Raw genomic sequence first — 21,419 nt, 5'->3', positions numbered from 1 at the left:
TTTCTTTGTTAATAAATAACATCTACAATCTTATTGTTTTAGAATTTTGCGCAAAGCTACACGAGGACTATCTACGCTATCCGTCTCTAATTTAGCAGTGTAAGATTAGAGGGAAGGTAACGAGTCATCACCACCCACCGCCAACTCTTGAACTACTTTTTTACTAATAAGTACACGCTTCTTAAATCGAATAAATTCATTTGGTGAAAAATATTATTTCTATCGATAATTGTTTGTCTTCTGGGCGATGGGTGTGCCTGACTGGTTTATATAATTATTATTAGTCTTCTAAGCACAGAATGCGATGGGTGTACCTGACTGGTTTATATAATTATTATTAGTTTTCCAAGCACAGTATGCGATGGGTGTGTCTGATTGATTTGTATAATTATTATTAGTCTTCTATGCACAGTATGCAATGGGTGTACCTGACTGGTTTATATAATTATTATTAGTCTTCTAAGCACAGTATGCGATGGGTGTACCTGACTGGTTTATATAATTATTATTAGTCTTCTAAGCACAGTATGCGATGGGTGTACCTGACTGGTTTGTATAATTATTATTAGTCTTCTATGCACAGTATGCGATGGGTGTGTCTGACTGGTTTATATAATTATTATTAGTCTTCTAAGCACAGTATGCGATGGGTGTGTCTGATTGATTTGTATAATTATTATTAGTCTTCTAAGCACAGTATGCGATGGGTGTGTCTGATTGATTTGTATAATTATTATTAGTCTTCTAAGCACAGTATGCGATGGGTGTGTCTGACTGGTTTTTATAATTATTAGTCTTCTAGACGATAGGTGCTTCTGACTGTTTTTTATAAGCCTAAGGCTTACACATAGTATATACAACATACAGTATCTTATGTGTGTGTGAGATTTCTTATAGCAAAGCCACATCGAGCTATCTGCTGCACAGTATCGTGTAGCAAATACATTCGAATGAAATTGATGTTAAAGCTTCAGCGATTAGCTCGGTAACCCCATCGAAGTGAGACAATTATATCATAATTGTAGAAAATAAGATTATTATTCATGTTTTCTACTAATAATATACATATAAATTCGTGTGTAAATTTGTTCGTAATAAAAAGAAATAAAAAGTATAGGTAACTTGGTAGGCAATCGATAAAGTATTGATTATTTTAGTATTATACATCATATAATTCTGAATATAATGGAACAAAAAATATCCAACTATTTTCTCAATACTTCGTATTTCTGTTCTCACTAGTTACCCAAATGACATTTCTGTTTTTATGAAGGTGTTTGCGTATTGAGAAACTCGAATCATTTATCAATTTAGTTAGATATATCTACGTATATAATTATATTTCCTAAAATTGTAAAGAAAATGAGACTAGATGATCATTTTCTTCACAATTAGTAATTATAAAATCCAATTTCTATTTTTCACATGATAAATGTATTTAATCCACCGTATCGTTAAGGGCGTTTTGAAGGACAACACTTAAATGGGCCACATTTCTAGTTCTAGTTGATTATGAAAGTTTTACAAGCCTAATTCCTTCGCGCTGCTAGACAATGTCATGAAGACACACATTAAAGAAAATGGTTTAAATCTATAAAATATTTATTAATTAATAATTTCGTAAAGCAAAATGTATAAAAACATTTTTAAAGAGAAATGTTAACACTTTTCTCTACGTAAGTTTTATTGCTACTAATTTTCCAACCATTTCCTGACATGTTCATGAATGTAACCATTCTAAGGCAAACAGAAGCCATTGTGTAATAACTGACAAATGTTGTACGTTAATTTAAAAATGCTTCTACATATCAGTATGTACGATTAAAAATAACTGTACAAAATATTACAACTGATAAAGGTATAACGTGCGTACAAAAAGGGAAAATTGTTTTTAATTTTGACAAATTATAATCACTCATCTATGTGTAAGTAATATAATTTAAACCTATAATATTTTTCTCAGAGTTTATTTATTAACCAATTTAGCTATTCAATGGGGAAAGTTTACGAAATCAGAAGCTGACTACTTAAATATGTTTTAAAATAAATTAACTTAGTACACGAAGTGTATAATAATTAGTAAAGAAAACATTATAAACTACTGTTTGTTCCTCAAGAAAAGGGGCCTGGCATGGCCTAGCACGTTAAGGCGTGCGCTTCGTAATCTGAGGGTCGCGGGTTCGCGCCCGAGTCGCGACAAACATGCTCGCCCACCCAGCCGTGGGGGCGTTATAATGTGTCGGTTAATCCCACTATTCGTTGGTAAAAGAGTAGCCCAAGAGTTGGCGGTGGGTGGTGATGACTAGCTGCCTTCCCTCTAGTCTTACAGTGCTAAATTAGGGACGGCTAGCACAGATAGCCCTCGAGTAGCTTTGTGCGAAATTCCAAAAACCAAACTCATCCTGAAGAAGAAAGGTCCGTCTTTTGAAAGCGTTTGGTTATAAGGTTTAATCGTGTTTTTTTTATACTAATATATAATAATTTAAACCATAAAAATTATCTACATATCTAAAATAGTAGCGTATGTGTGTGCGTGGAAAGCACTTTAAACATTATTAAAGTATGAAAAATGAAATTAGAAGTAAGGAAATACAGTTAGTGTCCTATACATAAGAAAGTGGTGAGTGTAAATATCATTATAAACTGCAAAAAGATAGATATTTACAGAATGAATCTATCCTTTTTTGAGCCCCATCTCAGGTAATAGTGACATGTTTATGTTCATTTGTTTATAAACACCTAAAATATTTATCTGTACCGTCACATTACTGAGATTTAATACTAGTTCCAAATACCAAAGTTTTGAAAGCGTCAATCAAGGCGATCAGTTTGTCATATTTGATCACACCATTCGGTTTAAAGTATCGTTTTTTGTACTAGAAGGGGTTGGTAGTTATCACGTGTTGTGTAATAGGTTTAACCTTGAAGTCACTGAAACACCCTGCTGGCCATCAGATTTGTTCAAAACTTTACACAGTTAGCCTTATACGTAAGCATTATACTAGGACACTTAAATGTTTCAACTACTTTAAATGCACACGACTTCCTCTATATTTTATAACCTTAGTGTATTCAAACACAAAATACCACAATAAAAAAAAACATTCACGGAAAGCACGAGTTTTCCTCTCGTCACCTTAATAAAGATCAACAAATCGCATTTCACGAAAATAGAAGTTTTCATAAAGTTCCACTTATTTGGTTTAACCTGTGTTGCATACGAATATACACCAAATAATCTTTAACTTTCAACTCTTTTGTTTTCCAAAGGTTCGTCTCATAACGTATTTCACTGAAAGCTAAAGATGCAAAAAAATGATCAAAACAAAAGTTGCTCCTTTCACTTAAAGAAATCCATTAAGATCAAATTAAACAATAAAATGACCAGAAAAACATTCCCTAACAGGGAACAGAAGCGTTTTCAGGATATCTGATATGATACTGATGGAGAAAGAAACAGGAGCGTTTTCAGGATATCTGATATGATACTGATGGAGAAAGAAACAGGAGCGTTTTCAGGATATCTGATATAATGCTGATGGAGATTCAGTCCAAGTCTTACGTTACTTCAATTCAAAAACTTTCAAAAACCGTACCCTTAAAAATATGAACAACACATTTAGATTTGAAATTATAAACATATTTTGTCTTAAAGAATTTTTGCCCTTCAAGTTCTAAAGTTACATTTCTTTATTGGAAGAAGGTTAGGGTGGTTTTGTTATTACGAAACAGTAATTTTTTTTCTAATATTGTTACTTTACTTTGTATTTCTTAATCTGTATGGACTTACAGATTACCTTCTGGTCCATACTTTTTAAGGAAACATGCTGTAATTTATTATCAGTTACATGGTCCATTCGTTGCTGAATGAAATTAACATTAACCTCAGATTATTCACTAATATAAAACCGATCAAAGTTTGAGAAGAAAATTATAGTTTTGGATGTTACTCTTTGTTAATCTCCGTAAAGAATATATGAATGTATATAGAACTGTAGGAGTAACCGTGTTAACACTGGCTTATTAATTATAACAGCGACTTAGTATTATTAGGAAAAATAAATATATTTTGAGTATTTCTCTTTATGGTTTGGAACTGAAATAAAAAAAAAACTGATTTAACAAAATAATTTTATTGATATTTAAACTATATAACATATATTATTTACAACAGAGAACATGAACTTAACGATATAAGGCTATACTGTATTTTAGGATCGGTACTACAACGTCTTAACTTGTGTACAACTGCTTTTGTACGCTGTGTTATTAACAAGCACTCGTTCTTAAGTGTATGCTTGGCCAACCGTTATACAAAATAATAAAAGAAAAAAATTACATACGATTTTAAGAAATACTGTGATGAAGAACATTAGCTTATCAAAGTCTTGCACTGTAGCTGTGCCAGGTCTGAAAATCGATTACGGTATAGACATAGATTAATAGAGCGTGAAAAGAAGTTACAGCAATAAAAAAAGCTTGATCATCAAATTCATAAAAACATGTTTCAAGCATGAATTATCATGTAGTTTTCGGTGTCTCTATCATATTTAATGCAAATTTCTAGATGATGGAGATAGTTATTACATTTTATGTCGTTAAACGTAATAAATTATAAATAAGTTGCGTCATCTTTTAACATGGACGGCAATTATGTATTCCTCTTTATAGTATTATGCATGTAGTCCTGAGTATGAACGTGTAAAATAATTACCTTAAGTTTAAAAAATCAAACACCTCTCTCTCTCTTTCTGTCTCTCTCACACACACACTCATATATATCCGGTAAGTATTAATCCCTGGACAAAAACAGTAATTCTCATGAAAACGTTTTCACGTTATGTACTTCTACTCTGCTACCTAAACCGACGTCAAACCCTATAGCCTAAAATGCATTTATTCACGTATATATAAAATCTTATCCACAACGTAACTAGTTTGGTAGGCTGGTAAACTGATTATCTATATCACATTTGAAGGACCACTGTACAGACTAGTGTTTTACCTGCCTTTAAAGGACCACTGTACAGACTAGTGTTTTACCTGCCTTTAAAGGACCACTGTACAGACTAATGTTTAACCTTCCTTTAAAGGACCACTGTACAGACTAATGTTTAACCTTCCTTTAAAGGACCACTGTACAGACTAATGTTTAACCTTCCTTTAAAGGACCACTGTACAGTCTAGTGTTTAACCTGCCTTTAAAGGACCACTGTACAGACTAATGTTTAACCTGCCTTTAAAGGACCACTGTACAGCCTAGTGTTTAACCTGCCTTTAAAGGACCACTGTACAGACTAATGTTTAACCTTCCTTTAAAGGACCACTGTACAGACTAGTGTTTTACCTGCCTTTAAAGAACCACTGTACAGACTAGTGTTTTACCTGCCTTTAAAGAACCACTGTACAGACTAGTGTTTTACCTGCCTTTAAAGAACCACTGTACAGACTAGTGTTTTACCTGCCTTTAAAGAACCACTGTACAGACTAGTGTTTTACCTGCCTTTAAAGGACCACTGTACAGACTAATGTTTTACCTGCCTTTCCCTTCCTTAGATTTTGATTTTGGTCGTTATTGGTTTGTTTCTTTTCTACCTGCAAATATTACATAAATAAACGCTATGCATGTCAAAATTAGTTTCTGCATCTTTCTTATTTCCACAAAGAATATTTTCTCAGTTGATTGAATAAACGGGGACAAATTTTTATTTAGTAGCTATAAACTTAACGGGGAAAATGTTCACGTTCTCTCTACTTAATCCAAACTATTTGAACCTTTATTTTTCACTTATTAAAGAGATACCACTTAACATGTATAGGAACATTATTTAGCGACTTGTTAACATTAGCTCAGCTCTATACTTGTACAGCCTGGGAAGCAAAAAGACTACACTAAATATAAATTCTGAAATTTGTGTGCTTATTACTTTAAATAATGTTCAAAACAATCAGTGGTGACGAGAAAACCCACTGGTAGAGAAAATTATATATTTAAAAACATTTAAAGAGTAATAAGTATTTGTAATATTACAGCTATATCAAGGTAAAAACCATTGTTCTAAAATCACCCTCAGTTCATTCTTACGGTCGATCACATAACTAGTTCGTATTCAACCTCTCTTTTGTGAAAATATATAGAGAGAGTCCTCTCGTGCAATCTTGTCTCAGTTATCACTTTTAACTGTCACAGAAGTCAAGGTACTTCAAAATATTCGCGAATCGTAATGAGACCTCAAAGACGTCTAATCTTTCATTAATGTGAAGCAACTTCGGTCAACTAAAAGACAGCCACTTACTTCAAGCTGTCATTAGAAGAATGTGAAAATGTTTCCAAATCAAATCTACAGTTATTTGAACACCAGAACAAGGAGGCCTCTGAGCCATTAACAGTCGATTATGACTAGCCACCATCATAGAGAATAGGTTCTGAGGTTGGATCACATGTAACTGGAAACTATGTTTGTATGTAGTATGGTTGAAATGAGACTTCACAAGGCTGGCTTGTATACTCCAATGTCCAATTAAATTATTACGTTCACAGCAAGGTAAAAAATAGTCCACATGGTATAACGCTAAGCACTCATCCAGTGAGCCACAAACACGTAAAGTAACCTTACTTCCATATGCACTGTCATATATTGGTATAACTATCCGCTTCAGCTAATTGGTAATAACGCCCACTGCAGCTTTGCTAATAAGGTCAACCGCCCTTAGATGAAAAGAAAATGACCGAATGATGTAGCCTTCACACTCTTCGGACTTCAGTTCCATCGAGCATATCTGGAGTGCCCTTGGGAGACACGTCATATTCCATTTAGTGATACAAGCCACTAAATATGCCTTGGAAAGTTTGTTCGTTTATTTCGAATTTCGTACAAAGCTACACGAGGGCTGTTTGTACTACCTATTTCTAATTTAGCAGTTTAGGACTAGAGAGAAAGCGACTAATTATCATAACCCACCGCCAACTATTGGATTACTTTTTTACCATCGAATAGTCGGATTGACCAACACATATAACGCCTCACGGCTGACAGGGTTATCATGTATGGTGTAACGAGAACTTTAACCATCGACCCTCAGATTGTGAGGCAAGCGCCTTAACTATCCGAACCTTAAAGTGTAAGAACAACTTGAAGCCTTATCAACAGACAGATTTAAAAAATGTAGTCTTAGGGTTAAACTACCATCATTGATTGTGATTACCGTATTGCTGTGAAAAATTATGAGCTGTAAAGATGTAAAACTACATCTATCAACTTTTAACTTACAAGCGTAGACTAAATGACAAATCATTTAAATTTCGGTTCATATGACATGCTTTATTTGCATTAAAATTAAATGACAGGTGACTGGTATTATTTATAAGAGCGGTTTTGACTTTGTCATATCTATAATGATACAAATTCCAATTAATCTTTAACTATGGGATAAACTTTTATTTCGGGTACTATAATTGTGTATCCACTGAAACATAATTTTTTATTTTAAAAAAAAGGAAGGGATAAGGACGGGATTGTGTCCTCGATCTCTTGCATTCGAAGCATGCCACATGAAACAAAGCTCACACATTATTTTTTATCTACAGAATACTATACATATATGAAAAAGATATATGTCTTGAATAGATAAATTCTTTAAATAATGTTATTGTATTATGTAGTTGGGCATGAATGGAACAAAACGGCTAAGCGGAATACGAAGTTGCACTTATATTTAAAGCACAAGTGTGAAAACATGGAATGATTATACACGAAGTATATCTCTGTACACAACGTTTCGTGTATAAACACCTATCTTTGTGGACAATTGCCATCTCTGACTAAGATCTTGAGATTTTTTTATTGATCAAACTATTGATAAAGCAACGTTACGAAAGAGTGAATTTTTAAAATTAGTGTATCAAGAAGTGTTAAAATAACTGTCTTCGTTGTCACTTATTTTTCCTTCCATAATGGTATCAACTCTATTTTACACTCTCCCCTAAAGTATTAGCAAAGCGTCGAATCCACTATTCCCAAAAACTTTAGGCACAATTGTCAATTTTTAGGTACCTGTATTAAGATAGTTGACAACATAATACTTATGAAATAGTGAATTTTTAAAGTTATGGTATCAGGAAGTGTAAAAATCAACTGACTTCATCTGTAGCTATTTCACTTATTTTTCCATCCATAATGGTATCACCTCTTTTTTACTTTCCCTAAAGTATTAACAAAACATGAAGCCCACTATCACCAATAACTGAAATTATATAATATTTTAATATTTATTATCTTAGTGCACAAGCCGTTCGTTGCGTGCAAAGCGTATTTAAACTTTGGACCTTTTGTTATTTTATTTTTAGGTGCTTATATTGAGATAACGATAGGTAGGAAGCAAAGATTTATAAATGTAACGCAAACTTTTATCGCTGGTTGAGTGCATGTGTTTTCTTATAGCAAAGCCACATCAGGCTATCTGCTGTGTTTACCGAGGGAAATCCAATCCCTGATTTTACCGTTGTAAATCCGTAGACTTACCCCTGCACCAGCGTGGGACATATTGATGATTGAATACAATACATGTATCTACAGATAGATTGGTATGTCTTCCTTCTTTTGCTTACAAATCTTTGTTTGCCTATCTATTATTATATTAGCATAATGTGCTTCTTTACTCAAGTATACTGCGATACTTAGTTAGTTAGTTATCACCATTAGATTCCATCTAGGAATATAGGGCCGCAATCGCTTGCGGATTCTTCAACAAGTATTTAAGTCCCTAATTTAGCAGTGTTAGACTAGAGGGAAGGCAGCTAGTCATCACCACTCCCCACAACTCTTGGGCTACTCTTTTACCAACCAATAGTGGGATTGACCGTTACATTATAACGCCCCCACGGCTGGACGGGCGAGCATGTTTGGCGCGACGCGGGCTCGAACCCGCGACCCTCGGATTACGAGTCGCACGCCTTACGCGCTAGGCCATGCCAAGCCGAAATACTTAGAAATGTGTAATAATTATAAAATAATGAATTTTTAAATTATGCTAAAAATATTTAAATTGCAGTGTGCACTGCCTCTTCCACTCCCAGACTATGAACCTGTATTCCAGAGTAAATATCTATTTCAGATTATTTGTACATTACCTGATAATACGTTTTTCTCTAATAAAACTATAGTGCCAAGCGTGGTCCAGTGGTCAATATGCTGGAGTGTGGAACAGCAGATCTAACAACCGTCAAAACAAAAATCATGTACCAGAGAGTAGTTCAAAAATCTTTCGGTTCCAAATTTGTAAGAGCAAACTTGGAGAGCCCTTGAGTAGCTTTGTACCCATATTTAAAAACAAATAGAAATTATTAATTAAGTAACTTAAAGGGAGTCGAAATGTCCACTTGTATATCAACGGTGAACTTAACAGATTATAGTAACACTAAAATTTAAGGTTCAGTTCCTATAGTGAAAAGATGCAAATATTCCATTGTGTAGCTTTCCCCTGAAACAACAAACGTAAGTTACAATGAGCAGTTAGTGAGAATTTTAAAACAGCTTTCGAAAAATTCGTCTTATTGAAATAATGTAACAGCTTAGATTCATTAAATATATGTTATTTACAGTTGATTATGCCCCGAAGATCTTGATACAAATTTTATATTCACACTCTCTAGTGGTTCACTATAAATATGTCTATAATGTTCGTAAGCCAAATAACTTTCAAATACCTTTTCTGATTAATATAACCTCAGCACTAGTTTGTTGGTTGTTTTTGGCGGGTTTCTTTTTTTCCAAATTAGAAGAATCTGTTTAATTCTTATAAGTATCTGGTTCTGTACACTTTTAATGATTTTAAAAATATTTTAAAGCTCTAAACCGTCATAATTCTTGAGTTTGTGTTGAAAAATACTCGAATTATTGTGTTTCTAGCATTACTATGTTCTTTCAACCTCTAGGCTTCTTGTTGTGAAGCCGATGTGAGCGCTCTCACATATCGGGCAACAAAACTCATAAACTACTCCTATCTTTAACTAAGAACAGTTTTTGACTCTTTGTGGACTCTTTTCATGACTGTAATCAATTTCTCTTGGTATGAACAGAGTAAACACTAGTATACGTCAAAATCCATGACTGTATGACTAGAAAAGTTTCTTCATTTTCTTAGTAGTGAGTTCAACAAATCATCTTAGAAAACAATTCCTGTTCCCCAATTTCAATTTGTATTATTATTATAAGAAAAGCTCAGTGGTATTGATAATACCACAAATACGAAGTACGAAAAATTTTATTAAATTTTCTTTGAAATGATGTCGAGCAAATCTCTCAAAGTGTGTTGGCGCTCACAAGTAACGTTTATTTTTGCATGCTTACCATTCATATAGCCTAGAAATTTTACGAGTTGTTGTTATTGTTTGAATGACGCAAAAATATTATCTTCGTAACACTTGGGTCCGGCATGGCCAAGCGTGTTAAGGCGTTCGACTCGTAATCCGAGGGTCGCGGGTTCGAATCCCGGTCGCACCAAACATGCTCGACCTTTCAGCCGTGGGGGCGTTATAATGTGACGGTTAACCCCACTATTCGTTGGTTAAAGAGTAGCCCAAGAGTTGGCGGTGGGTGGTAATGACTAGCTGCCTTCCCTCTAGTCTTACAGTGTTAAATTAAGGACGGCTAGCGCAGATAGCCCTCGAGTAGCTTTGCGCGAAATTCAAAACAAACAAGCAAACAATCGTAACACTTGTAACGAAGTTGTTTCAATTCTGGAGAACAATCTAACCAAGTTTGCACGTGAAAGCAAATGATCGGAGCTAATATTGAACACATACTAACGTCCATTGTTTGCTCTTACAATTTACCATTAAACTGCAAGAATATCTCTTTAGGGACAATTCCATCAACATTTTAAACGTTTATTCAAACTTTTACAACGTGGTATTTACCTAACTCTAAAGAAATACATAACAAAAAAGTCTTTTTAATAGAATGTTTGTTACTTGAATATCCAGGTTTCACTGAAAGAACAGCAACATCATAAAAACTTCATTGGATATACGTCCCTGACATGTTTCCTTCATTTTGGAAATGAATACCCAATGACTACGCTGTAGTCAGTGTATGTTATTCAATATTAAATAAGATAAAATAAGTAATTTTCATATGAAGGGACTGTTTCATTCAAAACGTATTAATATTACACAAAAGCAAGAATTATTAGTGTATTTTCAATTAAAAACCAGCTCGCTATTTTGCTGCAAGTTTCAATAAGCAAACAACTGAAACAGGAAAACAAGCAATGTTACTTTAATATCAATTTTAAAACTTTCTAACACAGCTGAATACTCTTGAATTTGATAGTCAATGAAGTCATCCACACGACTTACATACTTTTACGTATAAGAACCATAATTGCAGAACCAGTAAAATAATATGTACATGTGGAGCTTTCTGACAAGAAGTTTTGTTTCAACAGTGACTTTCCTTCCTGCTGATTTTAGAGAATATGAGAAGTGTATTTTAACTAACTATTGTTTATTTTAATTCTATCTTTTATTCAGTTTAAATTTAAGGTTTATACATTTATATCTAAAGTTTCAAATTTAATGTTATATAAAATTAGCTTAACAGTCCTTACATTATGAATTCCACAATACAACAACACTTTTTTATTCCACAGATAATATAGTTTTGAAATAAAGCAATTAATTTTAATTAAGTATTGCCTTTCTATCATATTGGGGGCTGGAATTTCAACTTCAAGAGGAAGGTTTTCAACTTACTTCCCCCTAAATGGCAGTACTTTATTTTCTTATTTTCTTTGGCCCTGCATGGCCAGATGGGCTAAGGCGTAGGACTCGTCATCTGAGGGTTGCAGGTTCGAATCCCCGTCGCATCAAGCATGCTCGCCCTTTCAGCCGTGGGGGCGTTATAATGTGATGGTCAATCCCACTATTCGTTGGTAAAAGAGTAGCCCAAGTGTTGGCAGTGGGTGGCGATAACTAGCTGCCTTTCCTTTAGTCTTACGCTGCTAAATTAGGGACGGCTAGCGCAGATAGCTCTCGTGTAGCTTTGTGCGAAATTCAATAGTGGTCAATCCCACTATTCGTTGGTAAAAGAGTAGCCCAAGTGTTGGCAGTGGGTGGCGATAACTAGCTGCCTTTCCTTTAGTCTTACGCTGCTAAATTAGGGACGGCTAGCGCAGATAGCTCTCGTGTAGCTTTGTGCGAAATTCAAAAACAAACAAACCTTATTTTCTTTTTCTTATTTTTACTTCAATTATTTTTTTTCTTCTTTACTTGGGAAAACAGTCATCTTCTCACAACTGTTTACAGGCAGTAAAGGGTGATATAGATGTGGGACGTTGTGGGCTTCAGCACCCACATCTTTCTCTCCTAATTTCTAGTTCTTTATCTATTGATACTCTTTATTTCTTATGTGAGATAAGACTAATAGACAGTGTATCCCAATCGCAACGTGGGTCCTACTCCCGCAGTCATCTCCAAAACCTAGAGTACATTTTATAATCCCACATTATAGCTTGTACCGTGGGATATTTTCAATTAGTGCAGCGTTTTTTGTTTAATTTATTCTTGTTTCGGCTTGTTTTTTTAACTTATAACCAACTAATATAATTAATCAAAGGTTTGGATTTGCTGTTTTTAACGCATTCCTTCTTTGTGAGTTTGCTTATTTAACTTCATTAAAATGTATTCATTTTTACTAAAATGTATAAACTGTATATAGTTCTGGTAGGTTCATATCATTCTTCCTAGAGGGCAGTAATAGACTTGTGCGGTGCAACATGAGAGATTGATATTAAATGCATACGTCATCACAGAATGTTCGCCATTCTACAAGATTTTCTCAGTTTTTAGTGTTTACCTGATAAAGTGAATTTTCTCACCCCTAAGTCGCATTGCTAGTGTAGAAGACACAGCGATTCTAAATGATAGATGTGTTAAAAGCAATTTTGCTGTTGCCCTTAGTACATATACTGTATTATACTGTGTATATGTGTGCATATATTTTGTAGTTGAAAACATAAATCCAGCTTCGAAATTGAATTACAACAGACATGCCCATTCTGCTGATTTCCATCTATAGTTTCTTTCATTTCTGTTATATTATTCAAGTTGGTTATTTTGTTCCAATAACTCTTCAAGATTAGAAGCTCTAATTTTTTTGTGTGTGAACAATCTAATTTTACTAATGACTTTCCAATTGTTGTTTTACACCCTTCTGCATTAGAACTGATGCTCTATCTTAAGAACAAAAATAAATTAAGGTTGGTTTTTGGAACAAATAGGCTGTAACATTTAACCCTACATTGCTAACTAAATTTCAAACCTACTAAAGCTAAGCTGACTTGTAACTTTCAGTGTTAATCCTAACTTTTTCTCTAAGTAGTCTTGATTTTTGACTGCTTACTATCTTGATGTTTTCAACTTCTTTGATAATCAGAGTGCTTGATCTTTGTTCTGTACTACTACTTATTACATTCTTTAGACAGTTGTCATAGTGTTTAAAGCTCAAAAATCCCGAACTACAATCCAGGTACAGGTGATGCATATTTAAATTTGGTAGAACACTCCACTGGCACTCTAACCAAGAGGTATAGGTGTTCTTTGGAAAGTATCATGTTAAAGCAAGGCATAGGTGTTTTTGGGGAGTATCATGTTAAAGCATTAGACTGTTAAAAATAAACAAACAGAAATCTTGATGTTATATCCAAACAGTAACTTAATAACCAATGATTTTTAAGTAGAATTACATCAGTTTATTTATTAGCACTGTGTTAGTATAATGTTCTTCCCTACACAAGAGTTTATAAAATTCCACATCCTAATATGGTGTTACTGGAGGTATAGAAACGAACCAATAAGACGAAACTCCATCCTTTCTATACCATTTTAGAAATTTGTTTGGTGGCAACACTTATGTCAGGAGTGTCAAATTAAGAATGTTTTATTTTCACTCTTCATTATTGCTCGTTAAAGATTGCTTAATGGGTGGAAGTTAGGGCCTTAGAAGTAATCACATTAAACAGAGCATTCAGAAAGCCAAATAATGAAGAAGACCATTAAGGAATGGCAGATATCCACAGAAGATCTCAATAGTGTTTTTTTACCCGTGTAAGAATGCTTTGTAGTATGAGTTCTAATTTTATGTTATTCAGTAATTTATCTCATTCCAAATTTTTATTGTGTTACTTTTTCGTGTAACATGTACTTTTCTATTTTCCAGAATTTTGTTTGTTAGCCATATTTAACTTTCTTATTCTGTACTTTAAGTTCATTTCATAATCCTGTTGTACCTCTTTTGATTATGTTTGTTTTAATCTTGTAACTTGGTTTTTATGTCTCATTTATTTCATGTTGTGAGTTGTAAGTTGACTTTCATCGTGTTTTATTTTATTGTTTAAGTTTTGTACCTACTTGAGTGCTGTTTATTTTGTTATTATTACTATTTTGTTATTTAATTACGAATTTAAGTTCGATGCATGATATTTATAAATGTTTATTATATGCATTTTAGTATGCATGATATTATTCATATACAATTGATAAAAATAAATCAAAGTTATTTCTTAACTGCATTTAAAATTTTATTTCGTTTCCTCTGACATCTACTTTAAATCCTATTTTTACGTTTTGATTTCATTTTGTTGTAGTAACTTCTGAGTTTATCCTAAGTCTATGTTTATTTCACATTTAGATATTAAGTTATTCTATTTTATTTTCATTCTGTTCAGTCTCACATTATGTCCAATCACGTGTTATTTGGACTCTGGATCAACAAAAAGCAGATAAATATGTTTCTTCCGTGCTTCAACAATCAAAGAGTGCCAAAGTAACAGCAAAGATTGTCAACAGTCAGAATTCAAAAACAGCCAATAATTGGCAAGAATCACGATAAACTTTGTTTGTGGTACGGTTACTATGGTAAATAAATATTATCTTTGTCTAAGTTTATTTTATTATCCTACAAACAAATCTTTTCGACCTCCCATGATGCAAAATTTTAACTGTATCGTTTGTCCTAGTTTAATCTGTGAATGTCATACTAACATGTTTAGAAAGACGGGATAAGGATGCACTTTTAAATTAAGGACACGCCCAGTTTTATAAACATATGCCAGACAGTAAGAAAGGTTGCTGGAAACGTGTAATAATACACCGCAATAACTGTGGATACAGAGAATCACACCTTAACATCTGTGGATGTATCAAGTTACGCTTAAACATTTAATGACACAGTATTATCGCCCCCCTCCCAGTGGTACAGCGGTATGTCTGCGGGCTTACAGCACTAAAAACCGGATTTCAATACTCGTGGTAGAAAGAGTATAGACAGCCCATTGTGCTGCTTTGTGCTTCACTTCAAACAAACAAGCGCAATATTACCCAGCAATGTGAAAAACTATGTAGTAACATCTAGAGAGATTAAGGTATTTAAAACTAAAAATGTACATCCAGAATGTTTAGGCTTACTCAATAAAACCTAGAGATTTAAATATGAATATCCAAAATTATACATATATTGATATGAAAAACAACCTATGAACATCTAGGAACAAGTATATACTATATAGATATATTACACAGTAATATCTAGAGATAATTAGTCCCTTAACAACATATGGGGTATCTAAAGATAGTTTAGTAGTGATCATATGATGAGCTTAATCGTTATCTCGAGTTAAATTTTAGAAAAATTACTTTTCTTCATTTGTTTGTTTCAAACGTCCTCACAAAGCCAAAAGGACATTAGCTGTCTCTAAGGAAGGCGTCTACTCAATACCACCCATTGGCAATGTAAAGGCTGTCAGCGTTAGTAATCCCTAGTTTTGAACTTGTAGACTAAAAGTAAAATAGTTATCCAACAGCACCCACCAACAATACAAGGGTGCCAGTTCTATTAATTCATAATTTTGAACTAATGAACTTGAAGAAAGACAGTTAATCAACAGCTCTCACCGACAACACTTGGACTACTCCAGTCAAGTAGTGGAATTTGATCATCAATATTACAACACCTGATGACCCGAAAATATGGAGTGCATTTACTATACCAGGGGACGCAAGCCAGGAACTCTCTAATTCACAGTGTGTTGTCTACTTGCCCCTTCCCATAATCTCGTCCAGATAAAGGTTAAGTCATGCTTTATTCTGAAATTTCTTGCCGATAAATTGAAATAACAAGAATATAATTTATTTGAATAGAAAAAAGTAAACATAGCCTCACTATAGCCTCGATAAACTTGTAAGTTATGTAAGAAACCTTCGAGGCGTGGCTCCAGTTTTATATAAGGGATGGTATAAAGATGGTTGAGAATAAATGCTGTACATTATTATTTACCAGAAACAACAAATTAAATTGTTGTTGGTTTTGTTTTTGAACGAATAATAATAGTTATATTGTCCCTGATTATTATGCCACACATTTTCTCTTCGTCCATACGAAACACATTAACTTTATTAGATAAAAAAAACAACAACATCCATCCATGAGGATTGAGCCAACAAAAGCCGAATCAAGAGTGGGGTTAATCAGTCCAGAAATTATTACTATATATTTATCAAATAAACAAAAAACATTGCCGTAGAATTTGTTTATCAGAGATCCATACACTTTCTGGGGAGTAGTAAAAGATGGAAACTTAAAGGAATAAGATATTTCAATCTCCGTTATTAAATAACAGAACCGTTTTATTAATAACACAACACAAAGTAATACACTAAATCCGTTAATAAAATGTCTGTAAAAACGAAGGTTTAAACTTACAGATACTTTTACCCAAGAATAAAAGTACCAGTTTTAAAAGAGTTTTATATTCTCTTATGTTTTAGTGATAACTTTTGGTTCGTTTATCGCAGTAGACACACCTCAAATTCAAGCGTTATAAACTCCTAAGCTTATTGCCAAATCACCGAAGGTACATAAATAGGAGATAGTCATAATTATTTACGAATCGTTTAATTAAAAGTGTTCCTTGCTAATTTTTACAAGATTCAGTCTTTCGACTTGTTATACAAACTTCACTGATTGATGCTAGATGTTTTTTATCAATTCTGCAAACATTGTAGTTGAGTTCATTGCTTGTAATTAGACCGGTATAAACTAACCAGCATTGGTACGAACAGTCCTAGTATCTAGCAGTTCTCAACAGTTTAGGTTGTTATAATAATTGCCAAATTTCAATGTAGGACAATATAAATAACGGTGTACTGAATGCACCGGAACAAAATTTTTAATAATAACTTCTTACTGCAATTTAAAACTCAAAGTGTGGGAATAAAGCTATAACTATGCATTATGAGTCCGTATGTCAGCCACAATCAATATGGTAGCTTATTTGGTTTGATTTGGTTTGTTTTGAATTTCGCGCAAAGCTACTCGAGGGCTATCTGAACGTTAGCCGTCCCTAATTTAGCAGTGTAAAATTAGAGGGAAGGCAGCTAGTCATCGCCACCCACTGCCAACTCTTGGGCTACTCTTTTACCAACGAATAGTGGGATTGACCATTACATTATACCGCCTCCACGGCTGAAAGGGCAAGCATGTTTGGTGTGAGGGTAATTCGAATCCCCAACCCTCAGATTACGAGTCGAGTGCCTAATCCACCTGACCATACCGGGCCGGTTGCTTATTTAACTACTGCCATAAAACGTTGCCTCATTTGTCCAAAACACCCTTTAGGTAAAATATTCTTCCAGTTCTTCCTGGAACACGACCCATTCAGAAAGTTTCACATACCATCCTATTATTTTGTTGTTTTGAATTAAGCACAAAGCTACACAAATGGCTATCTGTGCTCTGCCCACCAGTGGTATCGAAACCAGGTTTTTACCGTTGTAAGTCCGCAGACATACCGCTGAGCCACTGGGGGACCATACCATCCTGATTCATCTTCTTTTTCAGTTTCTGAGATATATGTAGCTAGTAAGAATAAAATTAATGTTCCTCTAGATCTTCGAGAGCGTTCCCTTTGATTACTCTCATTTCTTGTTTTTAAGCACTCTGGTGAGTTTACATTATTGGGATTGCTAAGAAACAATATCTCTAAAAAGCTTTTATTTTTGGCGTGCAAGGTCTTCCGATGAGTTTAAAATCGTCTACAGAAACAGTTTCACAAAATTTGGTTAACACAAGAAGACTTCAGCCAATGATTTCTTCAACTGAATTATGTTACAACATGTCACTGACTCAGTCCATGTTCCTAACACAAAACAACACTTCCATGCATTTTTGCAACAATGATGGCATCAAACCAATTTTTTTGCAGCGAAAGAAAAGACAAAGAGAGAAAGCTGGAGTAAAATAGTAATGTGGCGGAGAATGACTTCATGACCCTGTGGAGTTATTCTAGTACTTACTCTGTCATATATCTCTCGTTCTAAACACAAGAACAAAAACAGTTTTATCTTCCATAGTTAGATCTCAGGGACTACCGGATGAAAAAAAATGAAAATGTAAAAATAAAATAAAAATACATTGCTGCAAAGACAACGTTATCAGGCGGTAACACTGCCTAGGTTTAGCTGGCCTGGATCAGTCATCGAAATGTTTTATCTTCTAACAGGTCATCACAACTTTAAAATACTACACAGTGTTTTATTTTATAACAATATTTATGTGATGATTGTATCAACTTCTAGGAATTTCTCGTTTTTCTTTCTTTTTGTGGCCCCCAGTGGCTCACCGGTATGTCTGCGGACTTATAACGCTAAAATTCGGGTTTCGATACCCGTGGTAGGCAGAGCACAGATAGCCCTTTGTGTAGCTTTGTGCTTAATTCGAAACAACTTTCTTTTTGCTTCTTTTTTTTATCAGAAGATAACTCAAAAACCAATACTAGAAATAATAAAAAATTATTAGTATAGTGAAAATGATGTTATTCTTATTACCGGAAAGTTGGCCTCGTAATCTGAGCACCAAATATGCTCGTCCTTTTAACCGTGGGAGCGTTATAATGTGACGGTTAATTTCACTATTCGTTCATAAAAGAGTAACCCAAGAGCTGTTAATTTCACTATTCATTCATAAAAGAGCAACCCAAGAGCTGGCGGTGGGTGGTGATATCTAGCTGCTTTCCCTCTAATATTACACTGCTAAATTAGGGATGGCTAACGTGCAGATAGCCCTCGTGTAGCTTTGCGCGAAATTCAAAAACAAACAAATAAACCTTGACGTTAGGTTTCTTACAGAAATTTTGTATTCCTTTAAAAAACGTAATTACAAAGTGAAACAGAAATTACCAGCTAATAATAAATAAACAATAAATATTATAGTTAGAACCTTATTGTATTTAGAACTTGGTTATAAATACAACCTCCCTTTGGAAACACTGCATTAATAAACAAGCAAAGAAAGAAAGAATAACCTTTTGAGTAGGAAGTAAATGTAGAGATGGCTGGTATCAATCCTTGAAAAACAATGCAAATAAGTTATAAGGATGGCATTTTCATCATTGGAGAGAATTAATATATAAAAATATATATGAAACCATTTAATCACAATTAAATTTAGTTTATCTTATTTTTCTCTATTAATAATCTAATACACTATTTCGCTGTGCTATTATGTAGGGATGATGTATTGTTTTTGAAGGATTATTATTAGTTATCCCTACATTTACATCTTGATTTCTTCAAGTGTTTTCTTCACTTGTAATACTTGGGACGATTTTCTGTGTGTGCTATCCGGAATTTTAAAATCTCAATTAAAAATTAAAAATGAAACAGATTACTGAAAAAAATCAGTTCAAACTAACATATAATGCTATAAAGAACTCGTGTGAAGACAACAGACGCCGATTCAGTTGCTATTAAATGTAATTAAAATTTTGAGGAGTTTACGGATTCTTAAATGATGTAATATGCGTAACACGGTCGTCGCTACTATCCATTTCCTAATAACCTATATACGAATAAATAATCTAAACAAGCCACTAATGGTCCTCTTAAGAATGGACTTGTGCAAGGACGTTTTATAATTTCAAGACAATGAACTATGTTTTCAGTAGCGTCCTAAAGTTTAGAAAGAAATTAATTGAAACATTTCAAACGCCAGCAGCAAAGCAATAAAATTCGTAAAATGCATTTAAAAATCCCCCGTAGTCAGTATTACATGAAAACAATGTCCTTCTGGAAGAGTCAGTGATATAGTGTTGCCAAATGATACTAGTATCCAAGAGCAACGAGATAAAGTCCTCCGGGAAGGTTCGATGCATTTTCGTAATAAATGTCAAGTCAGGTAATAGCGGAAAAGCACCAACATGACTTATTACTTAAGAAAATAGATCATTAATTAGTGTTATTATACATTATTTACATACAATTTAATTTAAAAGTAATAACTGTAAACTTCTAATATGCTTAATTTTTCTTTTGATGAAAATCAAACGAAAAGCATCAATACATAAATTGTAAACAGGCGAATAACCAGTCATTCAAGAAATTGATTTGTAAACATATTTTACAGAAACAAATGAAATGTCTTAATCATTACAATTCAATCAAGGCAACTTACGCAGGAAATTTCAAAATTACAAAACGGGGTCAAAAAATTATCGTTCATTTTAAACGTTGATATCCGGAAATAAATGTCGGAATTCTCACGATGACATTTAGAAGCTAAATATTGAATACTTTATCATTGGTTGGTTTTTTTAATCCAACGTTTGTCACTTATAAGGTGTTTTAATTGTCTGCTGTTTCAACTCTATCAGATGGCCCGGCATGGCCAAGCGTATTAAGGCGTGCGACTCGTAATCTGAGGGTCGTGGATTCGCATCCCGGTCGCGCCAAACATGCACGCCCTTTCAGCCGTAGGGGCGTTATAATGTACGGTCAGTCCCACTATTCGTTGGTAAAAGAGTAGCCCAAGAGTTGGCGGTGGGTGGTAATGACTAGCTGCCTTCCCTCTAGTCTTACACTGCTAAATAGGGACGGCTAGCACAGATAGCCCTCGAGTAGCTTAGTGTGAAATTCCAAAACAAACAAACAAACAACTCTACTCAGAGTAAGTTTCGCAACCCCCAAGGCAGCATGGACAAGAAGGACCTTCATCTGAGTTTCCTCTACGACTTCAAACTTGAACGAGAAACTACACGAAACATCAACCAGGCATTCGACCATGGATCACTTTCAATTGGTGTCATCAACCTTTGAAAACATTTTGCAGATAAAGCTTTGTTATCACTTCAACCATAACTTCGGTTTTCACTCAAAACACCATAACGCTCCATATTTTTGTTATCTTAGTAAATTAACAAAGAAAGTTATTTCATGCGATAATACACAGATTTATTGTTTCCCTTGTGTAAGTGAACGTGCCTACAATATTCAGTATTTTAAACATGAACGGTATTATATGTAGTATGATGCCAACTTTAAATTACCACTATCTGCAGTTAGCGCCACTGTAGTAAGATAGACAAAC

The 21,419-nt window shown here is 34.0% G+C and overlaps 1 protein-coding gene and 1 long non-coding RNA gene across 3 annotated transcripts in view; one reads left to right on the top strand and one right to left on the bottom strand.

The window, feature by feature from the left end:
- The window catches only part of LOC143237426 (uncharacterized), a 44,080-nt gene extending 28,705 nt beyond the window's left edge, over nt 1–15,375 (top strand). The window contains exon 3 of the long non-coding RNA XR_013020063.1: nt 14,728–15,375. This is a non-coding gene — a long non-coding RNA (uncharacterized LOC143237426). The remainder of the gene's footprint in view (nt 1–14,727) is intronic.
- The window catches only part of LOC143237425 (RNA-binding protein Musashi homolog Rbp6-like), a 229,476-nt gene that overhangs the window by 155,664 nt on the left and 52,393 nt on the right, over nt 1–21,419 (bottom strand). The gene's annotated exons all lie outside the window — the stretch shown is intronic.

The sequence above is a fragment of the Tachypleus tridentatus genome, chromosome 13 (assembly GCF_004210375.1).
Source record: "Tachypleus tridentatus isolate NWPU-2018 chromosome 13, ASM421037v1, whole genome shotgun sequence".
Taxonomy (NCBI): Eukaryota; Metazoa; Arthropoda; class Merostomata; order Xiphosura; family Limulidae; genus Tachypleus; species Tachypleus tridentatus.
The sequence above is the reverse complement of the archived record's forward strand: the minus strand, read 5'-3'. Positions and strand labels throughout refer to the sequence as shown.